Below are 14165 nucleotides of genomic sequence, written 5' to 3'. Positions count from 1 at the left end.
GCAGTTCAGCGGAGGCCCGCAGCGACCGCGGCGGTCAGCTCCAGGTGGAGCGTAGTTCAGCGGAGGCCCGCAGCGACCGCGGCGGTCAGCTCCAGGTGGAGCGCAGCTCAGCGGAGACCCGCAGCGACCGCGGCGGTCAGCTCCAGGTGGAGCGCAGTTCAGCGGAGACCCGCAGCGACCGCGGCGGTCAGCTCCAGGTGGAGCGCAGCTCAGCGGAGACCCGCAGCGACCGCGGCGGTCAGCTGGCCTGATCCGGCCACTGGCAGCAGATGCAGTGACCGGGGGAGGGGCAACGGTGACCTGCTCTCAGAGCTGGGAGCAGGCGAAGTGACCTCGTAAGGCGCTACGGTGGCCTCGCAGGAGGATCCAGGGGGATTGGGAGGGGGGGGGGGCCTGCGGTGACCTTCTGAGAGGTAAGGGGGACCTGATCCCAGGATCTGGAGGACGCGTAGTGGTCTCGTAGGAATTACCTTGACCTGACGCGGCAGTTGGAAGGCACCAGGTGATCTTGGCGCGGCGGGGGCGGTGCCAGGAGTGGCGTGATCTGGTGCAGGCAGTGGAATGACACTGCGGATTCTGCACCGTGTAGGGGCGCAGTGCAGTCTTAGGTGTCTGTGTGTGCGGGGGGACACAAGTGAAAAAGGGCCCTCTGACGGTGAGAGCCCCCTCCCACTTAAAGTGATCGCCGGATATGGTCAACCAGATTTCGAGGCGGTCCGGTTTTTCTGCGTTTTATTTGTATTCGTATGTTAACCTTCTTTCGACGGAACAAAAGCAGAAGCTTAAGGAAGATTCAATTCTGTTTGTGTTTTGAAGCCAATAAACTAACGGAAGTGGATGTCAAATGGCTGCATGGATTAAGCCGCAGGCGCCACCCATTTTGCAATGGTTCAGCTGGTTCTTTCCAAACCGATAGCGCTCAGAGGCTTGGCGAGAATTTGTATGAGTTCTACAAAGATATTGAGGACGCAGTAACGTAGATTATACATTGGAATGGGTTGGAATGTGAAATGGATGACAGTCGAAGGGCTCTTTACGCCGATTGGGACCCCCTGTGTCGATGGAGGCTTCTATGTCGGTCTAGCACCACCAGTACCGATACGTCGGCTCCGCATCGTTCTGAGCCCTGGGACCCATTGTCCAAGTAGGAACAAGGCCGGTGCCCGCGAATTGCATTGGTCAGACCTCTGAAACAATGAGAGGCCCTCTGTCCGAGGTCCTCCCCACCTCCAAGGAAGGGGTGGGGAGGAAAAGACGCCCTGTGCCAGCGCCGCTGATCCCGTGTTCCTTCTTCACGGAACACATCGTTGTGACGCATCGTTGTGACGCCCCCCCCCCCTCCTCGCTCACCGGGGCACGCCGCAACCTCAGCCATGGGGGGACCTCTCAGCCGTTCCATCAGAGGCCTCGCCCAAGGTGAGGCCAGGGGGAGGGGGGGGGGGGGGGGCTCGGTTACGGTGACAGTCCAATTTCGACGCAACATCATCTAACACCTGCTCGGTGTACTGGCAGCGTACTGGCGGTGTAGCTCGGTTCGGGCTACTACATCTGGAACTGTGACTGGTGGTCAAGACATAGAGGTCGCGCGACGTTGAATAGCACTAGCTGCGCTGTGACGCTTAGTTATCCTCGCGTAAGCGTCATTAAGATGCCTGCGTGCATGTCTGCGCATGCATGGGTGGATGTGCGTAGCTACGTGCCCCTTTCTGGTACGAAATGACATTCCACAACGCGCAGGGATTTTTGTTTTTTATAGAGCTCATGTTGCTTCAAACTCTTCTCCCGTTTTCTTTATGTGGTTACTCATATTAAAGGACATTGGCATTTTTGAGTCCACAGTGTCCACAGTTACTGCCAGCTCCTAAAACGACCGTGTAAATTCGATTCTACGTTATACATCATTGCGTTAAATATGCCTTTAAGTGTCGTTTTCAGGTCTGTGGACCCGCGCGTTCAAAACAATGTGTTGAAATACAACGGGGATTTGTCGGCTTCCCAGGTGCATATGCTCTTCGGCACATATCTAGGTGATAAGAGTCGCGAACATCGATCCCTTCGCAACCTTACATCAAAATGAAATACACGTGATAAGAGGTGCCATTGATTTATCGATTCTCTTGTAACTACACGCCAGAATGAAATACACGTGATAAGAGGCGCGAATTATGTACCGATCCTCTTGTCGCTGTACGTCAGAATGAATTATACGTGGTAAGAGGCGCGAATGATCTATCGAACCTCTTGTAACCATACGCCAGAAGGAAACACCCGTTGAGGATCCCGACGGCCCTGCTGTACAGCACACGATTCGATCCCGGCGGCCCTGCTGTACAGCACACGATTTGATCCCGACGGCCGTGCTGTACAGCACACGATTTGATCCCGGCGGCCCTGCTGTACAGCACACGATTCGATCCCGGCGGCCCTGCTGTACAGCACACGATTTGATCCCGACGGCCGTGCTGTACAGCACACGGTTCGATCCCGACGGCCGTGCTGTACAGCACACGGTTCGATCCCGACGGCCGTGCTGTCCAGCATACGGTTCCAATAAGCATGGCTGTATGTGCATTGAAATATGCGCCAGGTTCGCCAAGTCACCGCTGCCACCTGTATTAGATGCAACTTCACTCGCCTATGTTATAATACACTGCGTGGCCCGTGAGCAATAGGATTCAGAATCCGAAGCCGAAAACTTCAACGCAAGAATCTAAATTGGGTTTCACTGGACCAGACTGATGTGGCGCCGCGTATATGGCCCACACGCACGTTCCTAGTGACCGGGGTGGGAGTCCCATCATCTCGCGCTGTCATCATCTGTCAGTGCGTCGGACTGCAGATGCGGGACGGAGTGCCGTGTCACGCACGACACCTGGGGTGAGGCGGAACCACGGGGTGTGACGCCAACCATTCGACCACAAACTCGCTGCTGACTGACCATTCTGCATCGACAGCTGGACACCCTCCAAGTCGGTACTTTGCAGATAACGCGTTGGTCACTTCTCAAATTACACCACCTTCAGTCCTTTTTTTGGTTCTCAACGTGTGGCTACCAGCAGGCAGCGGTGTCCTGCTCACACCTGTCAGGTATATGCTCGGTAGTGGCACTTCCGAGTTGGCATGACAACGAACTACGATGCCCGGGTTGGCGCGTGGGGTGCTCGCCCCGTTTCGCGCACTCAAGAACGAGCAGGTGCACTTTGTGTGCCTTGGTTAGGCACTGGCCGATTTTTTTTGCTGCAAGATAACCGGATAACATTATCACCTTTCCAAACAGGTTTTATCTGCGGTAAGCAGGTATAAGGCTTTCAGGCAAATGCACTTTAGGATCGTACGGCTAAAAAAATTGCGTAGGATAAAAGTCACGAATGAGAAAAGTATGCGGAATGAAGATCGTATCGGAAAGACATCGCTTGCTAAAAGGTCAGAGATGAGCACTATACGAAGTAAAGGTCACGGTGGCTTAAGTTTGAGCGAGACAAATCTTGCGGAAATAGGGGTCGGATGGTTGATTTCCTTTACATTCAAAGGCATGACTTCCCAGTAAGCCACAACTTGCAGTCGGCTCTACCACTATAGGCGAATGAAACTTATAAACAAGTGCCTGGTCGGAGGTCGGCGTTGGCGGAAACGCAGCTGGAGCGAGCTTCGACTTTGTACTTTACATCTCCGCTCTGGAGACACCCGCCCAGAAGTGGATGTCTCAACGAAACCGTAACGAGTGCTAAGAGGCTACGAATCCAGGAAGCCCGTGTCAGTGGCAGAGCCCTGCTACCAATTCCAATGATGCGCGTTTAAAAATACTTGAGATCATGACACATTGTGTGGGAGCTAGTACCACTGAATTCTTAGTTGCAACTCTGATCAGTTGTGGTCGCACAATCATGGGCTTAAAATGGGACCTGAAATCAATGTCTGAGCGCTTGGGTTGCCGTTTAGTTTCGAATGGCCCTCCGCCCCATTTGAAACTAGTTCTGAACGCACATTCACAAGATTTTGGGCTAGCATTCTCACCAGCCCACGCTGGTCTTGTCTTATTCTTATGCAAGTCAAGATCAGACGCGTCTCTGAAACTGTTTAACGCCTTGGTACATAACATTATGACGGTAGACGACCTCTCCATCACTATATACTGTGACGTCCTCGGCGTATGTCGTGAACTTTACGTTCACGTTTGCGGTGCGCGCGCTTATGACACGCTGGCCATCTCGTATTTCATTTGCTATGGATATTTCGAAGTTCCGCGGGCGCCAAATCAACGTCGAGCAACTTACTTGGGAGTCAAATGATGGCCTTAGACCTAATAGCACTGAGCTGGTTGCCATTGTAGCTTGTAGACCATTGGAAGAGGGGAGATCGGACGAGTAGTTAGGGCACGAATCTTTGGCGTACACCATCATCAGGTGGGCAGAGAGGGAAAGAGAACGAGAGGAAAAAGCAGACGGCATATCTAAGCTCTTCTGTCACTGTCGGTGTCCACCTGACGGTAGGCTTCGAACCGCCAGTCCAGCGTTCCTTGTTGTTGTTGCTGCTGCTGTTTTAACATGCACGCTCTTACGCCTCTTTCTTTCAGATATATTTTAGGTATATTTGGCTTTCATACGTGCATGTGTATCATCATTATGTTGATATGTGTATCTAGCGTAAAGTATCCGACGGATCTACCTGACTGCTATGTGTGTGGTACCCACAGATATGTGACTGTTGATTGGAATATGATTGACTATGACTTCTATTGTTTGGTCAACCTGCGTTGGGAATACGTCGCGTCCTTTTTTCCAAATATTTCCTCCGCACCCTTGCGTTAAACCGTACTGAAGCCTGAGTGACACTGGACGTCACACCGCGCACATCTCCGCGCCAAAAACTGTGGTCCCTTCAAACCTACCGATGGTAAGGGTACGGTCGAACCAACGACCGAACGGTTTTGGTGAGGCGTGTCGTGCCCACGCGGCTTTTCTGTCCACCCATAATAAGCCAGAGAGGATCGATCTCGAGTCAATAGCTGCAATCGCTGACCGCAGAGTACTTTTAGCCCTGAAAGCGGACGGTGCTGGTTGCCGCCGTCGCTGGAACGGTCGCTGGGACCTGTACTACGGGCGGCTGCCGTGCCCTGCCAACGCCACGTCCATGGATTGCGGCTGCCAGAGGGTGCCGGCTGGACGTGGCAGTCGACCGTAGGGCGGGACACGCCGGCCTGCTGATGCCGGGCCAGTGCGACCCAAGGTCACCAGACGCTGAGCCGGTGTGACCCCAAGGTCACCAGAGGGAGTAAACTGGGCGTGACGGTCGATTGTAGGGCAGGACACGCCGGCCTGCTGATGCCGGGCCAGTGTGACCCAAGGTCACCGAGGCCGCCAAGGTCGCATTGTGTCGGCTGCTGGGGACGTGGCCTGGGTGGTGTATCCGAGCCAGGTGGAGGCATTGTCATGGCTTTTTGAGACCGAAAATACTTACTGCAGTTGTTTGCAGTGACAGCGACAGAGAGCTGACAATACCCGGTTCCTTAAGATATTAGTTAAGTGTTACACTTTGATATGCCATTTCATTTGTTTCGGCCCCACCAATGCAACATTCGATGAGCAGATTGGCGACGAACATAACCGCAAACACAATTGTCCACGCTTGTTGGATATCCATGTCTCAACTGTTTTCAACCTGATATTGCATATGCGCCATCTCTCGGAATTGAATGACATATTGGCGTAAATGTGCTTTGCAATGGTCTCTTGCCATCATGTGCTGGACCTCAAGATGCCTCTTTACCAAACGTTCAGCCCTTTGGCTTTTTTCAAGCAAGATTCCACAACTAGTTATGGGCTTGGATGGGTCATTGGATGATAATTTTTTGCTAGAAATGCTCGCTACGTACAATGTATATATATATATATATATATATATATATATATATATATATATATGCGTAGTATGATATATCTATATCTCTATATATACATACACGTATATATACGTATATCGTGAATAGCCTGTAGGATCCTAGCTATGCCGTTGGCCTGCCTGTCCAGCCGCCTGTCCAGTTTTTGCCATCGCGAGCGCCCGATCGACCTCCCGGTCTCTGACTGGTCGACCAGCCGGGGCATCGATGTGGGTGATCATTGGGCTGAGCCGGGCGAAGGTCGCGGCCGCGACACGGCACGGTCATGTATGAAGTCACCGTTTCGACGTTGCCAGGAGAACATGCGTTAGCTCAGCATTTTCGGTACGATAGAACCTGTGCTCGTAAGTATCAGTTGATGCCGCAGACTTCCCGATGTAAATTAAAGGGGATTTTCAGCTTTGAAGTTAAATTTTCACCGCTGCGATCTTAAACCCCTCGATACAAAGTCTTTCACCCAAAGATCTGAGAACTTTAAGCCAGCAACAAAGCCCATGCTAAAAACCGACAAGTTGCTGCAAGTTGGCTGCTTGAGAACAATGCACATTCTATAAATAGCAGGCTGGCCTCCTGTCTATCCTCAGAATTTTGCGATGGCCTCAGCTCAATTCTGTTTGGCGTCCCTTTTGCCTCGGTGCCAGAGACGAAACTCCGCCAAGTCCAATCCACTCGAGCACGAAACTGTGTCCTGGGTGAGCAGCACACCTTCGGCGCGGGCGCCACATCCTTCAATTTAGGACGAGAGCGTAGTTTCCATAGAAACGCTGCTAGCGAGGCGTGCCGTCCACGCCTTACACGTGCGCTGCTCGGAGATGAAGGAGTTGGTGATCAGATTCTGTTAGCGACTTGAGATGGGGCGTATGGCTCGTGCTGCCCAGTTGCGCTGGACGATCGTGCACGAGATTGCCCAGTTGCGCTGGACGATCGTGCACGAGATTTTATTATGAGTGTTGTGTCACCTTTTTAAGTATGGCGGCACACAGAACGCTTCTTTTGTGACGAGTGACATAGCTTGGGGGAAGAAGGTCGATCTGCGTGATGAGTGTGAGTGCGACCACGTAATGGAGAATACGGCATGACAGGTGTGGTATTCGCTACATCAACGTCATTTGAAATGAACACATTTTTAACATATTTTCTCTGAAATTTTCCTTCACAGCCACTGCATCACATCGATTTTTCCAGTATTTTCTAGCCGTGGATGCAACAGCTTTGAGACATAGATCGTGAATGGAGCGGGTGGTGAGAGCACGACGCCATTCGTGGCAAGGGTAAAGCCAAAGATGTTTGTGCTCAGCTGTTCGCCAATGCCTATATATTATTTGCAGAGATGAAAGGACACACCTAAGCAAGGGATTTAGTCCCAGGCGAAATGTCATAAAAAGCAGTGCAAGCAGCGGCCGAGACGGCTCCCACTCGAGGAAATAGAAAATCTTGTGGGTGTAATTCAAGACTTCCGAGCGCTGCCACGAGCCTGAGAATAAAGAGACTAGACTCGCTAGACACAAGTCAGATTATATGCGGTCTGAGATGATCGACTGAAAGCACCGCCCATAAAGCCGGCGCGCGTAGAGCCTTCTAGAATACAAGGACTAAGACGTTGGTTATGTGCCGCTGCGAATCAACAGAGAAGGGGGGATAGAGTCGAACGATGAGAGAGAGAGAGAGAAGAGAGAGAGAGAGAGAGAAGAAGAGAGAGAGAGAAGAGAGAGAGAGAGAGCGAGAGAGAGCTCTAGAGAGAGAGAGATAGAGAGAGAGATAGAGAGAGAGAGAGAGAGAGACGTCTCTCTCTCTCTTGTCGAGTCTCTCTCTCTCCGAAGAGGAGAGAGAGAGAGAGAGAGAGAGAGAGAGAGAGAGAGAAGAGAAGAGAGAGAGAGAGAGAGAAGAGGAGAGAGAGGAGAGAGAGAGAGAAAGAGAGAGAGAGAGAGAGAGGGAGAAGAGAGAGAGAGAGAGAGAGAGAGAGAGAGAGAGAGAGAGAGAGAGAGAGAGAGAGAAGAGAGAGAGAGAGAGAGAGAGGAGAAGAGAGGCGAGAGAGAGAGAGAGAGAGAGAGAGAGAGAGAGAGAGAGAGAGAGAGAGAGAGAGAGAGAGATAGAGAGAGAGAGAGAGAGAGAGAGAGAGAGAGAGAGAGAGAGAAGAGAGAGAAGAGAGGAGAGAGAGAGAGAGAGAGAGAGAAGAGAGAGAGGAGAGAGAGAGAGAGAGGAGAGAGAGAAGAGATAGAGAGAGGAGAGAGAGAGAGAGAGAGAGAGAGAGGAGAGAGAGAGAGAGAGAGAGAGAGAGAGAGAGAGAGAGAGAGAGAGAGAGAGAGAGCAGGACGGTGCGCGTGCTTAGTTTACAGTTAGGTGAACCATTCGATGGTAAGGCGTGCAGAGTGTGGGCAGATATCCTGAATGATGACAGGCTAGGGATAGGAGAATGGGCTTTACCCATGAATGCAAGAGGGATGAGCATAATAGCCTGAAACTAGCTGGGGTTTGTTGCAGGAGCATGTGCTAGTCACGGCGATGGGCCAATACCAGCCTACGTCAGCTATGCTCTTGTCGGCATATGAAACAGCGGTATTTGTTGCTCTGCAGCGGACTTTTGGTAACTCGCAAATACCTGGCCACAATGTTTATCCAGCAATCCGAGAGTACCGCGGCCCGTTGGCTCGGCCACCTGCTGGGTGGTTGCCCTTGGTGGAGAATCATTTTCTATTGGTGATGATATGGCTGTTTATAGTCAAGAACAGATACTTCGTGGGATGATAGTGTCGAAGAACATGATTTACGAACGTGTGCTTTGTGATGAAATTTGCATAATGGTTTTCGATGATCGGCATGCAGCGGATCAAAAACGTGCCATCTTCGTTTCCCTGCCCATCCCATAGCGGTCTTGTATCGTCGAGAGCCAGAGTGCGAATTTAAAAGCGGTGGCGATCTCCCCCTGATGCGAACGAATGGTCGTGGCCGGAGCCATCCTCGTTCACGAGAGCCAGTCAAGGAGCAGGAGACAGTACCTCGTTCAGTGCTCACGGTGCGCTCAGAAATGGTGTCGGATCAATGCTTGGAAACCCCGGAGACGACGGATACTCAAGGGCACTGACACAGACCCTATATCAAGCTTTTCTCCAGGGTCAGAGAGCCCTACCGTTTTCTCTTGCACCACTATGAGCGTTTCCCAAAATTGTCTCAAAACTCGCCGTTGGCAAGACATTTCAAGGTCAATTTCTCCAAAAACCAAGTCTGGAGAACCCTGATTTGTATTTTTGTTTGGAATTCTAGGATAACATATCGGAAAGGCAGTTAGGAGAAAACACTTAGTTTTAAGGACCTGTTGAAAGTTGTTTGGAAATGCCGGCTGAAACAAATGGCGGCAGAATCTTGTCCCTCTACGGAATAGGATTTAAACGCACCTATTGGCATGTATGTGTGCTATAGTACATGCATCATATCACTTTGTTCAGGACGGCACCAGAAGACCTTAAGATTTTGCAGGGTGTTAAAAAGCGGGCAAGTTGATCTTGAGCAGAGTTGTAAGCGCCACTTTGAGCGCGAGCAGGTCGTACCGTACCTACTGGTATTGATACCTAACGTATCTTAACGTACCTATTGGTATGCATGTATGCTATAGTACATGCATCATATCACTTTGCTCAGGACAGCACCAGAAGACCTTAAGATTTTGCAGGGTGGTAAAAAACGGGCAAGTTGATCTTGAGCGAAGTTGTAACGGCCACTTGGAGCATGAGCAAGTCTTTTTAATGGCCCTAGGATGACGGCATGCGGTATCCTTCCCCACCCGGGGAATGTTGCCAAGGTTGTAAACTGGCCTCAGCTGAGAACAGGCGCCCGGACAGGCGTGGGCTTGTTCAGTTTCACAGGACTTTGCAGCCATTAAAGCGGGTTTATTCCGAGGTTCTCGGAAGAAAGGCTGATGCTGCTTCAAGTTATTGCGGTGTGCAAAAGACCCAATGTGATGGACGGCAAGCATGGCAGAAGCCCTTGTTCGGCTTAAGTAGCTGCTGACGTAAGCGCCATTGTTATGCATGCCCATGCTTAAAGGCGAGATCAACGATGCGAGATCAACCGGATGCGTTCGTGGCAGCGATGCTGCCGGAAGTGGCCGGGGCAAGTTCGTGAGTGATCACTTATGCTTTCTCAGTACTTTCCAAGTCAGGAAAGGCGAGCCATTTTCGACAAAGGGCTATAGGCTGCCTCATGTCCGGAATTTCCGTTAGTGCTGAGCTGGAAAGTCCTGTACTTCCTTGGTCCACACAGGTGGAGGAGGGCACGGCAGGGAAGCGTGCTCGATTGGCCTTGGGCCTCAGTTCATACCAGCTCATGTGGTTAACTGGACGGGCAGCGATCACGTCAGTCGCGGTGTGCTGTCAAGGGAGGATGAGAAGGCCTGTCTGCCTGTATGGTGTACGGTGACCCTGCGTGCCTGTATGCGGTATAGAGTTGTAAGCAGCTGCAGTGAGACAGGGGAGGGACAATAAGGCCATGGACCCTCTGCAGTGCTGAATAAGGTGACAGCATGACAGCATAAGCCATGTTTCAGCTTACATATCTGAATATGACTTATGGCCGAAATGTTCGTTGATGTCCCAGCTCGCAGCATATACGCCTACTACTCTATAGAGATAGTATCTAACAACCATCAACAAATGCGGGCTATCGGTGTTTATGTGGAGTTTGTAAGCTAATGGTCGCACACAGCCGTTCATATGCGATTATGTTCGGAAACAACTAGAACTTATCACATTGAGATTTGGAATCGAAAGCCACATAGCGCGAGTCACCAGCTGCTGTGCCAAATTTTGCACCTTTAGCCCATTCTATTTTCGACATATCGAAGGATGCACGTGACAAGGATGCATGTGGAGTTCATGTTTTACGTTCCAGAGCGCGCGGCCGGCTGCGCACGGGGATGCACGAGCACCCTAAACGTCGCGTTCGCCATTCTCCTCTCTCTCGCTCTTGCCGCAACCGTTCCTGTTATAGTCAGATTGTTTTGGTCCGTCGTCGCTGCGACCCCGGGCTGTCAGTATATCCCAGCTGCACGCTTCAGGGACCCGTCGGACAGGCACGGCTGCGGTGGAAACACGCCACGCTGCTGCTGTTTCGTCGGCGCCAGGCTAGAAAACGGGGAGGCTATTTTGCGTGATGAAAACGCAGCCGTGCAGTCAGCGACGCTTTAGAGAATTGTTAAAGGGTATTTCTGAAACTTGAATATTCTGGTTGGGTCTCCGTCAGAACGAATCGGGCTTTTCATCCAATCATTTCCATTGACCCACTTCCATCGATTAAGCTCCTATCAAGTCGCATCCGACGCCGGCCGCGTAAAATGTGACATTGGACGCTTCCTGGTCAATTGCCGGTGCCCCCGGATCAATTTCGGGCTTACTTAGCATTTTGTAGGTGGATGATTCGCCGACAAAGTGCGTGGTCTCACACTGTTGTCCACGCGGGTTGCCAACATGTGACGTTATCTTAACAAACGTACAAAAACTAGCGGATCCATGTTTTTTCCATCCCGAGCGTGCGTGAGCCATAAATCGCGACAACCCTGTGCTGACACGATTCCCCATTCATTTCTGATCCTAACAGTGTCAGTCATTTGGTGCTGTGGCGGCCGTTTTGCCGGAGTCCAGGCGTGGTTGTGGATTTATGATGCGGACGGCGACAGCTTGTTTGTGGGGACACCCGATATATTGCGCTTCGACCCACGACTCTACGACGGCGACTATGGACTTTGACTAACGGATTTGTTGGGCTGCCGCCCTCGTGTAATGTTTGTGGAGATTGATACAGCGTTCAGGACACCCTACTTCCCATTTGCACTGTTTCCTATGACCCATGGCAAGAGAACGCGAGTGAAACAACACTGCCGCCGTCGTCAATTTCATATATGCGTCACCATTTTCGCTTCATCACAGGGAGGTCCGATCAAATTACGTGTATGATGTAAGCCGTGCCCCCACAACATCATCAACGCTAGTGAGCCAAGCCCGCGTTCTCAGCGGTTCGTCTCGCTTGACGACAGTGCCACTGCCCCGGGCTGAGTTACTCCCCACCCCCCACCCCCAACCCCGCCACATGCCTACTGTTCGGCTGACACACTAATGACACCGACCGTTCCACCAGCTACTGAAGTCGGCCTGCTGCGACTCGCCACCGATCCCGTCTACACGCCGCTGAGCGCTGCGTGGGTCGGAACGGCATCGGCGCTGTGTCTTGGCCGCATAAGATTCTCACGGGCGATGTCCTGCGCGCGGCTGACGAGGACAGCACTGTCCGCTTAATAAAGAGTGATGCTGCTGTCGCCCTTGCATCGATCGCGCATTGATATGACACCTGGATCTACATCGAACAATGCTTGTGCCGCCCCTGCCTTGAGCACGAACAGAGCTCACGCCACCACCGAGCTCCAGTTTGAACACACCAGTGTGGAAATAACTGCTCTCTGACCGCTAACAACACCGACATCAGCTATGTTCGATCTCTACCGCGCTGGACGGACGGCCTCGTCTGCATGGCGCCCGCATCGGAGCCGTCACTCCGTGGGCTGGTACTGCTTGCTCCACCAGCTGGACAGGAAGCCCGGGTCGCCGAAACCCTTCTCCTTCTGCACGTGGTGGATCTCATTCAGCAGGTCTTCGCTGACGCCGCCGAGCTGCCGATGTAACAGAAGCAGTCATGGCAGGCACTGACTTCTCACCGGCACGTGTCATGCCTATTCCATGAATCCTCAATGATAAAGGTGGACCAACCTAATTAGATGTAACAGAAGCAGTCATGGCAGGCACTGACTTCTCACCGGCGCGTGTCATGCCTATCCCATGAATCCTCAATGATAAAGGTGGACCAGCCTGATTACATGACATGCCATTTCCATGGACATTCATGAGAAATAATGGCAAGGGGTGATGACACTAGAAGCGTAACTGGCATTAAGATCATACGGTTTCTATTCCCGATGTAGGTAAGCAGACAAATCATTAAGGAAATCGTATCTGTGTATGCAGTACCAGGCTCAAAAACGTCCACGCTGGTATTATCAAAGAGCCCGAAATAAGCTCCAAGCCATCGAAGGCTCCAAACTTTTAAATAAGTGCGGCTAAAATAATAGAAAGTGCGTTGCAGAAAATATGCAGATAGTTCTGAATCAAGAAAGCGATTAGGGGTTACACGCACGCAGTGCTCCAACGTTCCAGCATGGTCTGATGAGCATTATTCCACAACCCAGCCTTCTGTGTTGTTGATGTTTTGCTTGATCATCCACTGGACGGGTGTCATTTAGATGTTAATACTCACTCGGGTGGGGGTCAAATTGACCCCCAAAAATATTTTTCCAGAATGGTTTGCAAACGGCGCGACGTAGCCGCGCCAAATTTTGCATAGCTGTAGACCATTGAATAGCATATTGTTTGGTGAAAAAATAGATGTATCTTGTAAGGTCGCTGGCCTGTGGCAGGTCAAAGTTGGGCCATGTTTCAGCGAAGCCAATTTCTAGGGAATCTTTCAATCTGATGCAACAATAGGAGCATATTGCCTAGCGTAATCTTTGTCGCTATTCAAATACAAAATTCAGAGCAGTCTTGCATGATTTTGGTCACAGTGACCTTCAACAGGTCAAACAAGGTCACTGACCTTAAATGAGCATGTGACATTTTGCTTAGAAACAGTTATCCAGGTTCTGGGGGCACTTTGGAGACCAACCTGGAGTTTGACATTGTTTGACCTTATTTGACCCCGAGATCATGACCTAGGAACCTCAAATACTGACTTCAGTGAGTTGACGTACAGATCGACATACTCGGTGAATTTAGTGTCTCTAGCTCTCATAGTTCTCGAGATCTCGGGGGAGGGGGGGGGGGGGGTGTCAAATTGACCCGCACCCGAGCGAAGGGTATCCAGCCGGCCACCCGGGTGCGTGTTAATAGATCAATAGACAGCTGTGACTGGGAGTCACCTCAAGTTACCTGCACCGACGGGTCAGCCGATCGCAGCCAAGCGACACGTCAACGGCGAATGTGTCATTGCTATACACTGCTCCTGGTGCGAAGTAAGAGTCAGATCACAGAAGTGTTACCCGAAATGAAACAAGGCGGTCGTGGTGTAGACGAAAGCATTTTTGGGTTCTTCGAATGCGTGATAAAAATGCATGTGATATGTCCAGGTTAACTCCACGTGCCCTCATCTCATGTGGGCCTTGCACGGACTGCGTAGTACATTTCAAACGAATCTCATTATCCCCTGCCCTGCTGACGCACTGATTACGCTGGGT

This window comes from Pollicipes pollicipes, unplaced genomic scaffold, assembly GCF_011947565.3.
Source record: "Pollicipes pollicipes isolate AB1234 unplaced genomic scaffold, Ppol_2.1 Scaffold_4002;HRSCAF=4701_pilon_pilon_pilon, whole genome shotgun sequence".
Classification (NCBI taxonomy): domain Eukaryota; kingdom Metazoa; phylum Arthropoda; class Thecostraca; order Pollicipedomorpha; family Pollicipedidae; genus Pollicipes; species Pollicipes pollicipes.
The sequence above is the reverse complement of the archived record's forward strand: the minus strand, read 5'-3'. Positions refer to the sequence as shown.